Below are 18,827 nucleotides of genomic sequence, written 5' to 3'. Positions count from 1 at the left end.
AACTGCTATAATTTGAATGGTAAAATGAATGGGTATCCTATATGAAATTGCTATAGTCTTTATCAAATTTTATATTGAGATTCAGAAATTAAATGTTGCTGAAGTTTGTCACAGTTAACCCAGAGACTTAGATTGGCAACCAGAAACAAGAAATATTCTTATCTTACTTAAGCTCAATAGTTTTGCCACCAACAGATAAACTAGATGAAATTCCACTTAACCCTTTAATTCTGCAGTGACCAGTGAGTTAAATGAGGCATTATGAAACTCACATGAAATGCGCTCCCAGAGGCAAGAGATTCCCCACCCCCCCAGCTGTGTGGTAACCTTCAATCTCAAGGCACTGCCTTAAAAATTTCATGTTTTGAAAATTAAAGCAGAAAAGGCAGTTCAGCTAACTTAACTCATAGTTAACTTAGCTAACAGCTGTACTTTTGGAAGAACGGCTGACCATTGTCTCAAACAGATATGAAAGCTTTTCATCTACTACAATTTGTAAGGTATTTATAACTAACACCGGCGGCTTGCACTCATACTTGCAACACACTGCCATACACATATGAGTAAGTGATGTTTTACATAAGCAAGAGCAATCTCAGAAACATGTTGCTTGTTTGCCTTTTAATTATATGGACGTTTTTCCATAGCTATTGGGCTCTCTTGAGAATGCAGAATTCCTGACGCCTCTAAAAAACATACTTTCAAACTCAGAATTGGCTTTCTGTTTTGAAACTTAATATGGCTCAAACTTGGCTCTAAAACACAGGTCTGCAAAATAAAGTTTTTAAAGATTTGGAGGAAAGTGGGCAATTGTTTAATCTGACAGAGTTTTTTCAATCAATGAACATTCACACTATCTAACTAGACACTGCAGCAGCGTTTTAACACACAAAAAGTAGAGCCTAAATAAATTGAAGTGGCTGGTCAGCAGAACAAAAGCGCTACAGAAGGTGAGCACAAAGACAGCAGAGGCCCCAGTTCCCAGGCAGGTGTTCCCTCGCAGTGCCCAGGCAGTGGCACTGTGTCGGAGCCCTCTAGTCACCCGAAGGCAAGACCGTGCCCTGCACCCTACAGCCATCTGCTAGGGTGGCATGGAAGAAAGGTGCCAGGACAGGCAGGCGGACCCCAGCCCACAGCGTGGACAGGCCCTCTGCAAGCACACACCGCCACCTCGTACCAAGGGAGGTTTTGCGCTTTGGCACGAAACCCTGCTGCACGGGGGCAGGTAGCCCAGGGCCGCTGGCCGCTTGCACGCTCCCAGGCCGGCCCGGGGAATTGGGAGGCCGCGGAGCAGCACGACTCACCCGCCCACCCATCCTCGTCTGCGCTGCGCAGGGGCGGACGCGTCCTTCCCTCCCATCCTCGTCCCTCCGGGGTGGCCCTACGGGACCGACCTGCGACCCGCTTCCAACCCGAGCCGTCCCACGGGTCTGGTGGGAAGAGGCGGACATATACACAGATAGATGGATATAGATACACACGCGGCATGATCGTCCTTGGGAGGTCGTCGCTTCGCAACGTGTTGCGAAAATGGTTTTTTCCATCACGGTCGCCAATAGCGCCCAACGGCGAACAGCTCCATCCCTCGGGCAAACCTACCCCCCGACCCGGCCACGCAAAGCTCCCCTGGCAGGCTGCGAGGGACCGGCAGGAGCTGACCGCCCCTGCACCTCCCTCCCATACCAACCCTATACGGCACAGGGGGGGAATCCCAAAGCAGCCGCCGTTTCCCGCCCACCCCGGCCCGGCTCCTGATGAAGGGAAGGTAAGCCGGGGCCGCTCTCCCCTTCTCGGGGCTCAGCCCGCCCGGCGGCGGAGCCCCTACCGGGCCACGGCAACTCGGTTCCCCGCACGGCATTGGGCCGGGCTGTTGCTGTCTTCCCTGGAACCGGCAACTTGTTGGGCGGGCAGCGCTCCGCGCGGGCGAGGCTGTACCGGACGGAGCGCAGCTCCCGCCGCGGGATCAGCGACCGGCAGCTGCCGCCTGCCTGGCTGGGGGAAACGCAGCGCCTACATGCGAAACCCAGTGGCAGCTGAGCCGCTGCAGGCACGGAGCGGCTTCGCGCTCCCGCCGCTGAGCCCTGCGCGGAGTCTTCCCCCTCTCGGCGGCTCAGCACGGACCAGACACTCCATGCAACGTGCAACGGCAGGGCAGGACAAGGGGGTCCTCGCGGGCTCCTACCGGGAAAGGCGTTACTGTAGCATTGCAAAGCGCCTAAGCCCCGCCGCTCGCTCGCTCGCTCGCTCGCTTGCTTGCTTGCTTGCTTGCTTGCTTGCTTCCTTCCTTCCTTCCCCCCCGCTCGCCTGCTGCCCGCTCCCGCCTGCTCCGCCGCCGCCCGCAGCTGCCGCCGCTGCGGACTCCAGGCGCAGACCCCCGCCGGGGAGGGCAGGAAGCGCGTCATCACTCCGGGACCGCTCCACCGCCCTTCGCCCGGCACAGCCCGGCCCGCTCTGCTGCCTCCTGGCCCACGGCGCGGAAAGCCCGGACGCCTGCCCGCCCGGCCACCCACCCGCCCAGCCCGAGCGACCCGCGGCTGTCGCCCGCCCAGCCTTCCGCTGCGCCTAGAGACCGGCAGGAGAGGAACCCCGCCCCAGCTAGCTCGCCGGGCCGAGGGCTTAGGCCCCCTCTTACCTGGGCGTGAGGGAGCAGCACCTCCGCCAGCCGCGGCCCTCGCCGAGGCGATGTGGTAGCGTCGCTCCTGCTCTGCCCGTCCAAGACTGCAGTTACCGGGCAGACGGCGGCTCCTCAGGCAGGAGGAGGAAGAAGGCCGGAGGAGCCCAGCATTTTTTACCGCGAGAAGGAAAATAAAGCTGTAGGGCACAGCGAGCCCCGCGGCGGGGGTGGCGGCTACCGCGGACCGCGCAAGGGCTGCTGTGGAGGCGCGAGGCGCGAGGCCGTGCGCGCGCGGCCTCAGGGGCCGGGCGGGCGCCTCGCGCCTCCTGCCGCCGCTCGTGCCGGTGCTGCGCGGTGCGGAGGCGCGCGGTGCTGCAGCGCTTGGCGAGCTCCCTGTCGCGGTAAGCTAATACTCGTCCGGAGGGCTCACAACAAAATGCCGAGGTTTTGCACGCGCGCTTGGAGCAAGTCTCCGCTCACAGCCCAGACCTGTGCCCTGAGCCGGGGCGGTTTTCCCTCCCAAACACCTGGGAAGCGCTGATTTCACCCAGGCCCTGTCAGTGTTATCCAGGTACTCGCACCTCCTGCTCGTTCCCCAGGGGCTTCAAACAAAACTCTGTGGGCAGAGACGGTTTCAAAGTAACAAAAATACATAGATACAGTCGGTACGCTGTGAAAGCAATCCAAACTGCCCAAACTGGATTTTGTTGTATTCAGCATTTACAAGTAACGCCAGCAAGAAATTGCTGTAGCAGCAAAGGAAACTTGGGACTTCGCTTATACGGCTTGTATTGTTTTAACTGTTCTACTACTGTTACAGTTGTGTAAATGGTTTCCGTACCAATACATTGATATCAATACGAGAAAAGAAATAGTTATGCAAACTTAAGTCCCTTATGCAAATTAGTTTCATATATACTGGGGCCTCTATCAGTAAAACTGACAGTTAAAAATCATACAATTGAATCATACAGTTGAATCTGATTTAGCTGAAGTACAGCCATTAGTAAATATTTTTACTTTTAACCAGATTAAAGAGGTGCATCACTCTACAGCTGGTTTTGCCCTCAAGAGCAATTTTTCTCCAACAATTTAACCTTAAGACACTGAACTTACGTACAGTTGCACTCTGACACAGTCCAACGTAGTTACGCTTGTATCGACACACTTCTTGGTGGGCATGTTTAAGACATTCTGCAGCTACAAAAACTAACTAGGTCATCTTGTATACCCACACTACAGAATTAAAAGCATCACAATGTTAACATCCGTAATAGTCACTCTGAGCTGTGTCAGCTTCAGCAAAGGAACAAGAAGTATCTGCCCTGTTGACTAAAATAAGAGACTACACAGGGTTTGCTTTATAACTTACAAATACTTGACAATATACCTGTTTTACAAATGAGTTATTGTTCTCATTTGTTACTAAAGAGATACTATCATGTCTGTTATTAAAAGAAGCAATAACTGAAGTATTTCTTGTGTTTTAGAGGTAGTTTTGTGATGTAAGTTACCTGTAAACAGCCATAACATTTTGCATAAAGAGCAGCTTTTTTTTTTTCTAGCCTTTTACTCACCATAATGATAAACTTCCAACAATGCGGCTTTCCCTATTTGGCATACAACTTAAACTCCCCTCTTACAAAATATATAATGATCACTTCATTCTTCTCCTTGTACAGTATTACCCTATTTTCTGGCTGCAACACTGCTTCAAAAGAAACGTCCTCTATTCCATTGCTATACTTCATTGCATTAGCTTTTTCTGCCTTATAAGCTTCACTTTTAAACCTTTTCCTAGCCTATGTGTTCTCTCATGTAATAACATGCAAGGCCACAATTCCAGTCTCTATTGCTCTTGTCATTTCTGTGTTCTGTTTCCTCTCAGTTCACAGGAAGGCTGTTTAAACCTCTGTATTGTGTTGCCCTCCGAACAGCTCCTTTGAAATCTCTTTATCATAATGTCAGCAAAAATACCCCCCAATCCCAAAGAACAAAATTTTACTACAATATGGAGTGCAATGGCGAGACCAGGCTCCCCTGTATAATTTCTGTGTCTTGCTACTCCCAGTATGTCTGTGTGTCTGGACACATTTACTACCTCCCTTTGTACCCAGCTAGTGACTTGCTTTGGGGCACAAACCAGCTTTTTTTTTCTCTGTTTGCATCGTACCACATACAAGGGGGTCTGAGCCCACACCTGCGTTCTACAGTAACAATCCATGATAATACTATTACAGTGATAAATGAAGTATCCTGTCAATCTGTCATTTGAGGACCTAGCTTTTGTTATTTCAGTAATGAGAAATATCCATATTTTTGCGGCAGTACAGTGGATATAGAGAACAGAAATATAACTTCCTAGTTCCTTTGCATTATTTCAACTTACCAAAATTTGCAGGTAGGTGCATTTCCCTTGAAAAAAAAATAGTCACAGTATAGATGAACCTGAAAGTACCTACATCAGTCTACTTCCATAATCCAAAACTTCTTTAGCATTTCTGCAGAAGTTTTGGACTTTCATTTCTTTTCTATTCAGTCTGCCACTGTTTTCCTTGTTAAACTGATTTTACCAGTCATAGCTGCGGACTTTGAGATATTAGTATCTGTGTGGTGTAATAATCTCCTGAGATTAAATCAGACTCTGGTTGCAGTTACCAGCTGTGACAGGTATTGTTTATGATTTGTTGTGACTGAGTGGAAAAATAACTTTTTTTTTAAGAATATAACATTTCTAGGCTTTATTTATATTCAGAGAACATTTTAAAATTAAGACATTCTATTGAGCATCTGACTTCACTTCTGAGGTTACGTTTTCCTTCCATCCCAGCTGTTCTAACACTTTATCTTTGATCTCCTAATTACTAAACCCCAGAGCTTTATGGGTAAGTGTGCTTTGTCAGAGCAAGAACTACAACAACCTTACGTGCTTCTACGAAGCGAAATGGGACTGGTTTGTGAACATCAGGGACGTTCCCTAGTGGTTTGCCAGGTGGGACAGTAAGGTTGGGGACATCTTTTTTTTTCAGCTTGGGAGGCAAATGTTAAGCAATCCCCCCAAACAGAGGCATGAAACATCTACACAAACTATCCATAAATGCTGTCCTACTTGTTCATAGCCTTTTGTTAATCCTTGTACTGAAATTATTTTAGGACTCTGTTACTTAAAATAGCCTGTGGATGACAGCAATACTGGCATATTTACTGACGTTTTGGGTGAACTAGAAGGTAGTCAAGTGTGTGTGCAGGGGCCTTCAATGAAGTATGCTATAAACAGTTTTCTCATCTGTCATTTGAAATACATTTTAAATTGCTGTCTCAGAACAGGTCCATTAAAATGCAGCATAAATCATGCCCAAGCATGTAAACTAGATTCTGTGTGTGTGACCAGACTACTTTAATAACTACATTAGAAGGCTTTGAAAGATAAATTTAAGACACATAGTTATAAAAATGGCATTTATAATAAGTCAAACTTATCCTGGATGAGTAATGTTAGGCAAAACTCAGCACTGTCATTATTACTTTAGCATTAGCAGGCAGTAATATTATAATGGTTCTGAGTGCACTAACAGCCCTTAATTGCCCTGACCAACCTCACCTGGGGCCTCCACCCACACCCTCTGTCCATAGGCCCAGGAGCTCCATATAAGCTCAGCCCTGGGTCTTTAGCCCCTGTGTGAGTTAGGCTGTAGGACTGTCTGTCTTGAGTTAAGGGCTCTGCTGATTTAGATTCTGATCTTCAGACTGAGTTCTTGGTCTGACTTTGAAACTGCCTTGTATGTGGACCTGCTGTGGAGACTACTAGACTGTGTCTGACCCTGGTTACCTTCACTAGGCATCATCCTGATCTGTGGGCTGATTTCCTGGCTGCACCTCATATATGCTTTATTGACATGAACCTCTCTAATGATCTGGGTTCTTGGTTGAAACTGTCTCCTATCCCAATACCTGTCCTCTTCCCTTTGCTTGGGTACTGTAGGATGGCTTCTGCTCTGCTGGTCTGTGTTATTGTATGTGGCTCACAATTTCCCATCCTGTAGGAAGCAGCCAGCCCTTGCTTCTCCCTGGCAGGTACAGGCTAAGGTACAAACTAAGTACTAAAGGTACAAACTAATTCCTTATTGTTATAATAATCTTGATATTTTTTGTGTTATCACTGTAGAAGATCTAATTTTGCTAGGTATTAAGTAAACATGGAATAAAAGCTCACTGCTTGCCCTGAAGAGCTTACTACCTAACTATGCTGTAAGGAACAGCAGATTGAATGAGACAGATGGGAAGTGTGAGTGGCCAGCATCACATACTTCTGTTTCCATGCATCAGTAGCCTAAGATATTGTCTGTTACTTTAAAGTGCTGTAGTAAAAGAAAGTTTGAAAGACGTGAAGGAGACCTAGCAAATGTCTTCAGAGATACCTGAGGTGTTCCTCATAACATGCAAGGTGATAATGAATTGTACAGTCACAAAAATGTAGGGCTGAGAGAGATCCAAGAAACCAACTTTCTGCACAATGGCAAGGTGTGTAGGTCCTACAGCACTGCTATTTGCTTAACCTCTTTGTTAAAATCATCAGGCCAGGAGATGCTGCAGCATCTCTATGTAGCTGGTTCTGGTGTTCCACCAGCCTTACTAGGAAGTTTCTTCAAGGACCCAGTCCAGATCTGTGGTGCTAATTCAGATGATTTCTTATTGTACTGCTCTTTTTGGTCATGGTAGACAAACGGATCATGATTCTGACCTTATATTTGTTGAAATTATAACTTTATAATTGGAATAATCAACTTTTTGTCTTTGCTTGACTAACACCTATTTAGGTGATCCTGAAAAGATTACTAATTTCTTTGGGATTCCTGCACTCTCCTGTGGATAATTACAACTTTATGTATGCCTTTCAAAATCTGGTGCAGCCCCCTCTATTGGCTTTTTAGCTTTCATTTGCAAATCAAATTAGCCTTATAGATAACTTCTGCTATTCTGATACTGAGCTGATTATTTTCTGATTGGTATTTGTATATGGGCTTTTTCTTTCCTCTTTGAACCTCTCTCCACTAACTGAGTTCCTTGACATTGGGCCATTTCTTCAGTTTGTTCCAATTCTGGCTTAAGACTCTCTTCCAGGAGTACTCACAGGTGTGTTAAACTGCAGAGGTTACTTCTGCTAGTTTGAAGAATGCACAAAGGGTGTCTTTTTGATACCATAGTACCTGGTATTGTGGGCAGTTCATGGGCTTTACAAAGACTACTTAAGTGTCTCTGCACCTTGGGTCACATTGCTGCCATTTGACTTTATCAGAGTCACTACCTTCTCCCCACCTTCCTTGGGCAACATCCCAAGACCTCCCTGAGCTGAGAGGCAGTGGCAGCAAAAGGTCCTTGTGCTACAGGTGGAGAAGGCATAGAGGAATAGGGGTAGTTCTGATTTTCTTCCCCATTACTCACCTCCACTTGTAGATGCAAGGTATCCATCAGTGGGTGTAAGATAGCATATACCATATCTCATGTTAAACACATTCAGTGAAGACCCTAGGTATATGAGGGGAAAGCAGAGGTTTGGGTAACATTTACTGCTTGCCTTGTGTAAACACTGCTCCTGTGGTTTTTTTTCAGTTAGACTACATCTGCCTTCCTTATCTATTCCATACCACTGCACTACACAAAAAGCACAGCATTACTGTGTTATAACAGCTGTGTTCTTATTTTGCATTGGCTTTTTTGTTCTTGTAATAATTGGACCTTCCAGTAAACTTCTCACTAGCCCCACTTAACATATAGAGATCCAATTCCATATGGAAATAAGTTAGTATAAAGAGACACTACGGCATTGCTGAATCTTACTGTTCAGATTTGTGCAGTAATTTCCAGAAATCAATTTATTAGAAAAAATCTTTGGTCTGCTACCCTTAACAAAGAAATTAAGTAACTGAAGGGATCATCTCCCTCTCATCTTATACTAGCAGGCTTACAGTATTCAAGGTCATGCAGACAGTTGTAGCAATCTTGTCATGACCTTACTGATTTTTTCTCAACTCTGCTAATTTTAGTCATCATGAAAAGACAAGGCACTGACTGATGTCTGTCAATGCAGGATCAGCTGATCTTATCAAATTCTTTTTTAGTTCTGTAGTTACATTACAGTCTAAAATACAATTTCTCTTTGAGATTGTATTTCTCTTGTGTGGAGGTTGTTATATCTGCAGAAAATCAATCAGCCATTTCTAAATGAGAGAACAAGTTTATACAGTTAACATTTTTGGTATGGAACACTCAAGACCAAGACTGCAGAAAACAAATGAGATGTTTTGGTACCTCATCTTAAAGGGAACAGGAGTTTCAAGAGCTCAAAGAGAATGAAGGATAGGATTGTAACTTGGATCTGGTTCCCACAGAAAATGTCAGTCCCAGCAAAGCTAATGGGACACAGATTTGGCAATGTGGGAGGTCAGGAGACTAAGAACAAGAGTAGCATCCCTCTCAGTTTTATCCCACATAGTACCCAGAGTGGAAGGGTCATAAATTGGTCCCCTCAATCAGTCTGGCTGCCCTCAAGCATGGTATTTATATCATCAGAAAAATTCTAACTCCCAAACAGCAATGTTTTCTGTAATGCTGTCCCTCAGAAGGCAACCCAAGTTGCCTTTTGATTACAAGCCCCCTGTGGCTTCTGACAAACATATTTTAACATAAATGATTGCAGCTGAACTACATTCTGGTCTGATGAACACTTCCAGGTTTTCAAAACTGCTGTGGGAAGATTCAGAAAGTAAACATGAGGACTGTTGTCCACAAACTCACATGTGTCTAGTTAAATGATAATTCTCAATATGAACAGTAAGTAATACAGAGTCTTTGGGTTCCAGATACTCCTGTGTATAAATATACACACTTTTTCTGGTTGTTTTTAAAATAACCTACTAAATTAGCATTTATTTTTAAAAGTTTGGCCCTTTATTTAGTTTTCTTTCTTGTCCATATCCAAAGACAGACCATAAAGTTTGCTGCACGAAGTACATGTGGAAATATTGTATTATAGTTTTGAAAATAGGATTTAGTCTTCTAAACTGCTTGGGTATTGTACAGAGTAATCCAAATCAGATGTGACTGGTATGGAATTATGTTGAACTTTTCGCTTTGTCTGAAATTCATTTCATGCAGCAATAATGGTGTTTTTTCAATTGCCTGTATTTTAAGGGTGCTGATAAAGCACTGGAGCAATGCCAGGTATTTTAGGAAATACATTGCTGCTTCCCTGGCTCCCCAGATGTTACAATACATTAAGTTTGTTGCTGGAATAAAGAGTCATTTTTGCTCTTTTTTAAACTATGGTGATTCAGTGTTATAGAAAAATCTTCACCTTTAAAATGAGATGTTGTTAGCACCTTGTCTTCAAAAAAATAATTTAGATAACATGCACTATAATGTACGTAACCCTGTTTCCTTTCTCTTTTACAGTCTCCTTCAATGACTGGCAACAGCTGCACCTCATTTTTATCATGTGGTTTTATTGTTCAGAATTACTGATTATTTGTTATGATTTATAACAGCAAAAGTCTTTGATGCTTTAAAACAATGAAACACAGACTTGGACATATTTAAATGAATCCAACAGATGCATTGTCTGAGTGTGTGTGGTACCAAAGGAGAAAGCTATAGTTGACACGGATTATTTCCTGCTGGAGGTTCGCCAAAGAAAAATTGGCGGCAGTCACACTATTCTTTATTGCGAGTCTCCTCTAATGTGTGTCTTTATTAAAGTGCTAACATCTGGGCCCACAGGGTAAACTTCATGTGTACAAATAGTATAACTCTTCAAAATCAATATTTATTTGCAAACTTTTCACTTAAGAAAAACATCCCAGAGTATCAGCTTTGGGGCCATGTGCTACTTTAGCACTACTTTAGGTTTGTGGAGCTGAAGTATTAGATAAGCTTTGTTCCTTCCTGTGCCTCCCGTTCAATTGCTGTGTTCTCTTTATGGTCACATAGGGATTTCCATGGCATGGCCCCAGACTTCTGCAGGCGGCCAGCGCTGCTGCAATTATTGATCTCTACTGGATAAGCCAAGGAATTAAATCACAGGAAAATGGAGATGTGTCTTGGGATGGTTACCTCTAAGGTAAGGCACGTGGTAGGGCAGAGCACAGGAAGACATCAGTCATCTTGGCTGATGGGAAGCTGCCTACATTCATTCTTCAGTCCATTTCTCCCTTCCCTGTTTCTGTTTCTTTCCCTCACCCTCGTACCTTACTTGATGCATAGCAATTTGAGTGGGTGCTGTAAGCGGGTGTAACAAGCATGGAGCTGTGAGCATGGGCAGGTGGGCTTGTATGTTCTGCAAAGGCTTACCATTCTGTCTTTTTCCACAGCAAGAGGGAAGCCCTGCTGAGTGCTTACTTCTGCTGTACCAGGTTGCTGGCCTTTTAAAATAGCTCTTCCCATACCCTGTGAGAATCTGGTTGGATTTCTTCCTAGATCTTTGGATTCCTGTTGTGTCTCTTGTTATTTTTTTAGTATGTGAACCAAATCCTGAGGCCTCCTCAAACAGGAGAATCAGGGAAGTTCTCTTTCTTTTTCTTTTTGTTAAGCAGTATACCTACATACAAACATAGGTCATTGTGTGGTAGAAACATGCTAGTGTATTTGCTCAACAGCATCTTCCTGTATTGCTGACAAATACTCATCTAATGTCTGAGAAAAAACGGGGGTTGGAAGACAAGGGAAGTTACTCCTCATTGCCAGTGCCAATGGTTTGAATAGGCTGAGGAGCTCTGAAATAGATCCCAATACATGGATGGAATTTTGCTCCATAAACAAAGTGGCTGCATAGAACTAGACAATCAGTAACTTTGGGGGACAAAAGGAGTTACTATAAAGAGGGCAGTAAGTTCTTTGTAGTCTGTCTTCTACAGTAATGTCTTAAGTCAGTTTACCCAACTCTATCCAAATGGGTGAAGAATGCAATATTATAAAAACCTGATGAAGTAGATCAGCTTGTACAAGGACTGTGTGGGAAGAAAAGAGCCACTCTGGACATTAAGTGGGAGAGTATAATTATACATAACTCATAACTTTTGCATAATTTATCTTAAGGGTAAATGTGCAAGTGGAGTCCATGTCTATTAGTGCTGAGCAAGCAACCTCTACCTGTGTGCATATTCTCTGTGCATATCAGGATGGCCTGTATTTAACTTTCTAAATGATGTCTAGGTCTTGTGATATTCTTTTTTGCAGAGGCATTTTATAGATATTTGTGCTAGTGCAGTTATTTCTGCTTCCTCCTCTAATCAGAGCACATCTTGTTGTTTGTGCATACCCAACCAGGTTTCTAAGACTAACATTCTCAACCAAGTAATTAATCATTTCTGATTATCAAATTCATACATAATCAGCTTTTCACCCATGGGAATAGCAAATTAGATCTTCCCTCAGTAAAATGAAAAATTCACACTCTTCATACAAAATCACTGACAGCACACAATTACTATAAAAATATAAATTGCATGGAATAATTTTATTAAAAAAATAGATCAGTGCATCCTTTATTTTGTTTTCTATGTATCCTTATCTTAGGCTGCTTCAAAAGTAAGCTGCCTTTTCTGTGACTTCATCAATAAATCTCTTGATTGTTGTGGTCTCTTGTTGATGTATTAAGTCAATAATGATTTAACAGCCTTTTTTAATTGATAACAGCAGTTATTAATGTGAACTGTACTGCTTTTGGCATGCCTGAGTTCTGGAGGGAACATAAACGTAACAGCCCTGACTCTTAATTTTATGCTTAGCTGTGAGCACCTTTGTAGTTTCTGGGGTTTTGGGGACATTTTAGCATTCAGCGTTGGCCTCACTTATGTTCGGTTGCCCTGCCTCCTGCTGGGTGGTGGGAAACCAAGGATGGCTGGCACTGCTCCTTCTCCCATCCTCTCTGTTTCAAGCACGTCCCTTGTATTTCTATAGGAAGCCACACTGCTAACCCTGTGCTGCGCATCAACCCCCTTCTCTGGACATTAGTCCCTGAAAGGGACCGTTTCCATCCCTTTTATGCTGCCTCTGTAGTGCAAATGAAGTGGGGTGCCCTGGGGCAGCTAATGTAATGGAGGATGTAACTACATGCATTAGAACAGGGCTAAACATTCTCTAATCTTTTCCATTTTAAAGATCTCAGAAGAGTCTATTACATCTACTAATTGTAATCGGGACTTCTGGATTTGGCAGTTTTTCCTTACTCCCTAACCAGCTTTACTATTTCTGCCAAGCCACACCTTCCTTTCCAGAGTTGACCCAGCACTTTGCAAGGATGGACCTGAGACAGCTTGTCCCAACTCTGGAAAACAGACCCATGGATTTCTTTCCACAGATGTAATGAATTCTGCAAAACGGTTTGTTCTTTGATTGTATTAATCACCTCAAGGGCAAAATTCACTGTTTCAGTGCAGGCTTGCATTCCTTCCAGAATGGGTTAGTCTTCATTGTATTATATGCTCTCCCTCCTCATCTTGCAGGAAGGGGGAATGAGGGCACAGCAAAAGCATCAGCTCTACAACTTTTGTATGGATAAATCCCTGATGCTTTCCTTGCTGGAATATATTGCATATGAATGTGAACTATTATGCATTTCGTGGTCAGTTGCTAAGAAAAAAAGGTATCCCACAACAGGGGAGCAGTACAAGGTCTCATATCACTCCAGCCTTGTGCTCAGGAAGTGTGTTGTGGGATTTTTAAAGTATAGTAAATCTTTCTTAATCATGAAGCATGAGCTTAGACTTCACTGGGGCATGTATCTTAATGGGAACTTGGCGCATGCTTAGGCCCTTACATACCATTCTATACCCTGCATTGTGCATATCCGGCTTTATAGTTTGTATTTTTTTTCAAGTGGCTTTGCAACAATTTGATCATTCAAATAAAGCACAAAACAAGTACATTCCCTTTTGAATGGAGTAGGTGTCTGTGCAAACATGCATGTACATGTACTTGCTTACCTAATTTATTTACCAGAGAAAAGCAATTAGTAGTACTGACCTTCACAATTTGGGCAGAGGTGTCTTTTTTAACATAATGCTGTAGATTTTAAGAGTTAAAATACAGACAAGGTGGAAACTGGCACATACCATATATAAAGATGTACATAATTTTCTATTTCAACCTTGCAGGCAAGATTATTGATATATAAATAATTTCTAGTGAGATGAAGGTATATGCATAGGTAGAAAGCATAGGCAGAGTTGAGGTTGGGATTTTTCTTTACTTCTGGATGAGGCTAATCTCTTGGTGCTTGGCAGGGCTAGATCTAGGGACAGGCAAAGGAGGCAGCAATAGGGATGGCAGAGTGGGCCCTGTCAGAGCCCTGAAAACTAGACTGGCAGCTGCTGCTGCTGGCAGAGGGGATGAGAATGTATGAAACAGCAGCTACTTTGGGAAAATGGGGCATGTGAGCCTTTTCTGGATCCTGTTCACTTCTCTGTGGCAGAAAAAGCCAGCTCTGGGTGTAGCTTAGGCACCTCATCCTCACAGCAGCACAACTTAGTTTGCTTGTGCTGATAAGAAGCCTTGAGCCAGCTCTGGTGGTTGGCTTGCATTCACTGTGCCCTCCAAATAAAATGTATACAATTACCCATTAGCCACTTTACATAAACCAGACAGGTACTGTTTAAAAAAAAAACCAACCTTCAGATAAAACTGTTTTATGAGTGGTGGCAGATATTCACAGATATTTATAGACAGATGAAATAATTAGACCTACATGAAATGAAATGTGAAAGGTTAGCAGAACAACTGACGAAAATCAGCTGTTCCAGCAGAGCAGCAAGCTGTGGACTCTTACGAGGTCTGAAGACAGAAGGAGAAGTGGCAAGATGGAGAAATACAGGACAGTTGTTCCAGATGTCAAAGTTGCAGAGAAGACTCTTGTGTTATTGTGAGGCTTTGTGAAGGGACCTAGAAGCAGCCAATTTTGAATTGGTGGAGGAAGCGAGGGATAAAGACAGTCTATGAATAATCATCTCATTAATAAGTGTTGCTTTTACTTTTCCACAATTCTGTCCACGAAGAACTATAATAATGTCTCCAATTGTCACTGAATCCAATGAATAAGTTTCTCCTGTGGCACACATCCAACCATTTCTGTCTTCTGGGCTTTATGAGATGGAATACTCTTCCCTTGCCCAGAAGCATGATCTCTTCTGTGGCCACTAAACTGGCCAGAGATGTGAATTTCTGTATAGGTGTCCAGACTGCAGATTCTTCCAAATACCTAAATAAATACAACAGAGGTTTATTTGCACAATTTTAGGTGCAGCTACCTCTAAGTGAGACAAATGTTGATGGATTTGGCAGGAATGTTGCCATGTCAGGGGCAAAAATGAGTTGTCCTTCACTATAGCACTTAGAGGAATGACACTGAAGTGCCACAATGTACAGCATTCAGTATCTGGGGATAACTCATCCATGTGGTTAAATGTGTAGTCAATTGATCTACATGTTACAATGCTCAAAAAAAAATCCACTTTGTTAAATGTATTTCTCCCAGAGTTTCAGTAAGTAGTGGCACCTTTAGATCCCTTTCCTGCTTGTCACAATTTCTTTGCATTGCCTCTTTCTACCACTCCGACAAAGCACTGTGTGTCACTGATTCTTTTTCTTTGCCCAGATTCAGCAGCTAACATCAGGATTGAATGCCTCAGCAACAGCATCATAGCTGAGAGCTGGGAATGTGGCAGTAATGAAAAGGTAAAATCAGTTAGGTCTATAGTGGCATCCTTTTTCTTGGAGGAAAAAAACAGTTCAATAGGCAAGGACCAGTTTTCTAAAGGTACCTGTCACCTAAAAAGGCCAATAGACCCTTGTTGCATTTTTGAAAATCAGCACAAGTCCTGCTAATCTACACCTTATCTGTGAAAAATCTGTCCTTTACTGATCGATCTTGCACCTATTGAAGTTGATGGCACAAGTCCTGCTGACAGCTATGGGGCAGGATTAGGCCTTACCACAGCTTGCTTGTGAGCACTAGCATCATTGCTTTCCTGACAAGGAGAAAGTACACAGTGAAGTGACGAGGCAGAGCCCTGTTTTGCGGCAAAGCAGTAATTTAAAGGTGTTGCTGAGCTAAGGCCGTAAGATAAGATAGTATCTGACCCCTGGCCTGCCAGACATCAGCTCTCTCTGTGCAAGTGTTTAGGGAATCTTAAAAATGGCTGGCATGGTGCTGAAGCAACAGTTACATCACAGGAATAATTATTGTGTTTTATCTGGTATTTTTTAGAGACCTGGGAACTGCAACCCACATGACACAATGTGCTGGGCTATTCATTCACTTCTGCTGAGGCTGCCAGGATCATTTTATAGAGTCAGGCAGTTGAAGTATTACAGCAAGCAGTACTAGACGGTACTATTAAATGTAACCATTCTGCCTTAGGGATGATTTCAGCATTCCTTCAATAATATGTAACAGTGCCAAACTAGAGATATCGTACAAATTAGAAACACAGCTTGCCTATAAATGTTTTGTATCCCTTAAGTATTTAATTCAATTTTATCCTAATGTGAATTTACCCTAGCAGTTCTGCTTGTATTTACTGCTTAGTGTTACTTTAACCATTTCAATTTTATTAATATAAATATTTTTCACCACCTAGGGAGGAAGAAGTTTCTCTCCTGCAGCAACAGAACAGACTCTGTAGTGTGCTTTCCACTGTCAGTGCCAGCCTTTGCCCTCAGAGGCTGGCATGCAAGCTTTGCAGATATCTCAATCTTTCCCTAGGAAACATGACTTTAGTTTCTTGTGTATTGTGCATGTTTGGGGGTAGGGAGCAAGTAGAAAGGAAAAAACATATATTTTCCTCAAGTCCCTTGTTGAAGGTAATGATTCACTAAAAATGTGAGAGATTTCGTTACTTGTTACCTGCCCAAACTGAACTTTTTCATCATAATCTACTGCAGCCCAAGAATAACAGATGTGGGGAAAGCGTTTGTAACTGCACTTCACTTACAGGTTTAGGAACCTGGAATACATTTTGTAAATATTTTGATACTGCAGTTACCTTCCACAGTCTTGTTAACATAATGTAGTCTTGTGCACTTCTGTTGCACAGACTGATTTGACACAGGGAGTTGAACAGGGGAGGGAGGAGGAGGGGAAGGCTGTGCAGTGCAGCTTTGCAGCTACAACATGGAGTCATCTGTGCCATAGTGGTAACCACAGATCTCTGTGCCCTAACCACACAGCAAAAGGGACATCTGCCCCTTTGCCTAGGCGATAGTAAAAGGGACATCACTGACACCCTGTGAATTGGACATGGTTGAGCAGCACCTGTTGTGTATGTTTGCAACGGTCATATCTCCTTTTTGTGAGGCAGATATTGGTCTCGGAGGATTTCCCAAAAACAGAAAATAGAAGTTGGTATTTGCTCTACCAGTTTATCTGAGTAACTGCAGGAGTAAGCTGATATGGCCATGGCTCCTTCTAGAACCCAGTCTCTTCATGTAATTGAGCATGTTAGCTGTAAGCAGGAGCAGCCTTTTTGTGTTAAGATTTACAATATGAAATAATCTTACACTTTATTTTCACCCCTGTTTTCCCCTCTCTTTATGCATTGCACTTTGGTAAGGCAGATTTCCATTTGCTCAGCTGAAAGCTCTCCAAAGCTGAGACTGCAGTCTGTTGTGAGCTAATAAGAGCAGTCAGGGTTTTGCATAATCATAGTGCCCTTGTGTGGAGGCACTGCTGGGTATAGGGAAAATGATTCCAAAGTATTGAAATAATGCCACTCTCAGACAGGAGGGGCATATGCACACATCTCAACTGAATGTTTTATTGAGTTTCACAAAATTAAGGGTGACATGCAGCAAGGGGTTAACCCAGGATGCAGCCTGCCTCATGAAACAAGCAGGGATCACTACCGCTTTCCTGTTTGTAAGGTAGGTAGCGTGCCCTCAATACAGCCATCTTAAATGATGTACTGCATCATTCCCCATCCTACAGACCCACATCAGACCTCCAATGTGACTCACTTTTCCATTATCTGAGAAAGCAAAAATACAATGTTGATAAGCCATAAGTCAGATTTCAAGCTCAACCCAAATGGAAAAAAAAATTCCTTCTTCCAGTGAAAAAAGGGGAAATGAAGGCCAAATGAAAATGCAGCAGTGACTTTGTAAGTGCTTGAATAAAATCAAGATACCTCTGAATATGTGAAGGACTGGCGTTAGTGAGGAAATTGGATTCCAAGATGCCATCCTGTTGCACTGCGTTGGAATTAATGGAAACTGAAATGATGAACATAAATCATTTAGTCTGGATCAATAGAATAACTTGTAATTTCACCCCAAAGTTTAATTTTAGCTCAGCTCTGTGATGTTCCATGTCAGTAACTGGCTTTCTCACTGGAATTTAAGGAAAAAATTTAACCGTGTAACACTTGTCATTTCAGTGGTAAAGCAAAAGGCTTTGACAGGGATTGCCCCCTTCAATCTCTTCTCAAGTCACCAGAGTCCATACACATAGCTGAATCATGAGGTCTCAAAGGTTATGCTGCTCATATACCAAGGGGGCCAAAGCCTAGGTGCTGAGGATTTTGTGGCTTTCCATACTTCCTGGTCAATGGCTGGAATTGGCCCTAGCTTATGTGGGACATCTTGGTGTCTTTTCAGTAAGTACTGATGTTCACATTACAATACTCAGAAATGGAGAAGGTTGCGTGAGGTGCATCTCTGTCTAGAAGTCAGGGGAAGGGGTTGGAGGTAGCTGGCTATTTGACTAGATGTAGCTGGGGGCATGGCACGTGACTGAAATCAGTGCATGTTTTGCTATAGGTTTTAGTGAGAGCTGAACTGTTAAGGGGCTGAATTCAGGAAGGCATGTAACTGCCTATGTAGATAGACTACTGTAGGTAGTGCAGACTGTAAAAGCACCTGAGCTATAAGGGCAAGCCACATAATTTAGATGCTGTTAAAAATCTCATTTAAAGAGCCATTATCAAGTGTCTGTGCACATCACTAAGTGCCTAAATACATCTGCAACTCAGTCACTACACGCTTAGCTCCTTTGTACTTTGCCTCCTTGAAAACAACCACAAGCACTTTTTGTTGAGCTATATGGCTTAAATTTTATTGAAGGAGAGCAGAAATCCCAATCAGCTTAGAGTCCACTCAGGTGTCCAAACCTTGCCCCCGGTGCCAGCCAGGTTGTCCCACTGTAGGGAAGAGGTCCAGCACTGTA

The 18,827-nt window shown here is 43.4% G+C and overlaps 2 protein-coding genes across 7 annotated transcripts in view; one reads left to right on the top strand and one right to left on the bottom strand.

Annotated features, from left to right (window-relative positions):
- TLN2 (talin 2) overlaps positions 1 to 2,734 on the bottom strand; it is a 224,626-nt gene extending 221,892 nt beyond the window's left edge. For 2 of the 6 annotated variants that reach the window (XM_072871154.1, XM_072871158.1), the window contains exon 1: positions 2,183 to 2,348. The gene's annotated coding sequence lies outside the window, so the exon portion shown is untranslated. Of the gene's footprint in view, positions 1 to 2,182; positions 2,350 to 2,632 lie in introns of those variants that run through there. The other 4 variants (XM_072871155.1, XM_072871160.1, XM_072871159.1 and 1 more) reach the window with 4 other exon arrangements.
- Positions 2,735 to 2,891: 157 nt separating this feature from the next.
- Positions 2,892 to 18,827, top strand: part of LOC140656004 (C2 calcium-dependent domain-containing protein 4C-like) — a 35,185-nt gene continuing 19,249 nt past the window's right edge. The window contains exons 1-2 of the mRNA XM_072871164.1: positions 2,892 to 3,185; positions 10,601 to 10,730. The gene's annotated coding sequence lies outside the window, so the exon portion shown is untranslated. The remainder of the gene's footprint in view (positions 3,186 to 10,600; positions 10,731 to 18,827) is intronic.

Source organism: Ciconia boyciana, chromosome 8, assembly GCF_034638445.1.
Source record: "Ciconia boyciana chromosome 8, ASM3463844v1, whole genome shotgun sequence".
NCBI lineage: Eukaryota > Metazoa > Chordata > Aves > Ciconiiformes > Ciconiidae > Ciconia > Ciconia boyciana.
Note: the sequence above shows the minus strand (reverse complement) of the source record. Positions and strands in the feature narration are given on the sequence as shown.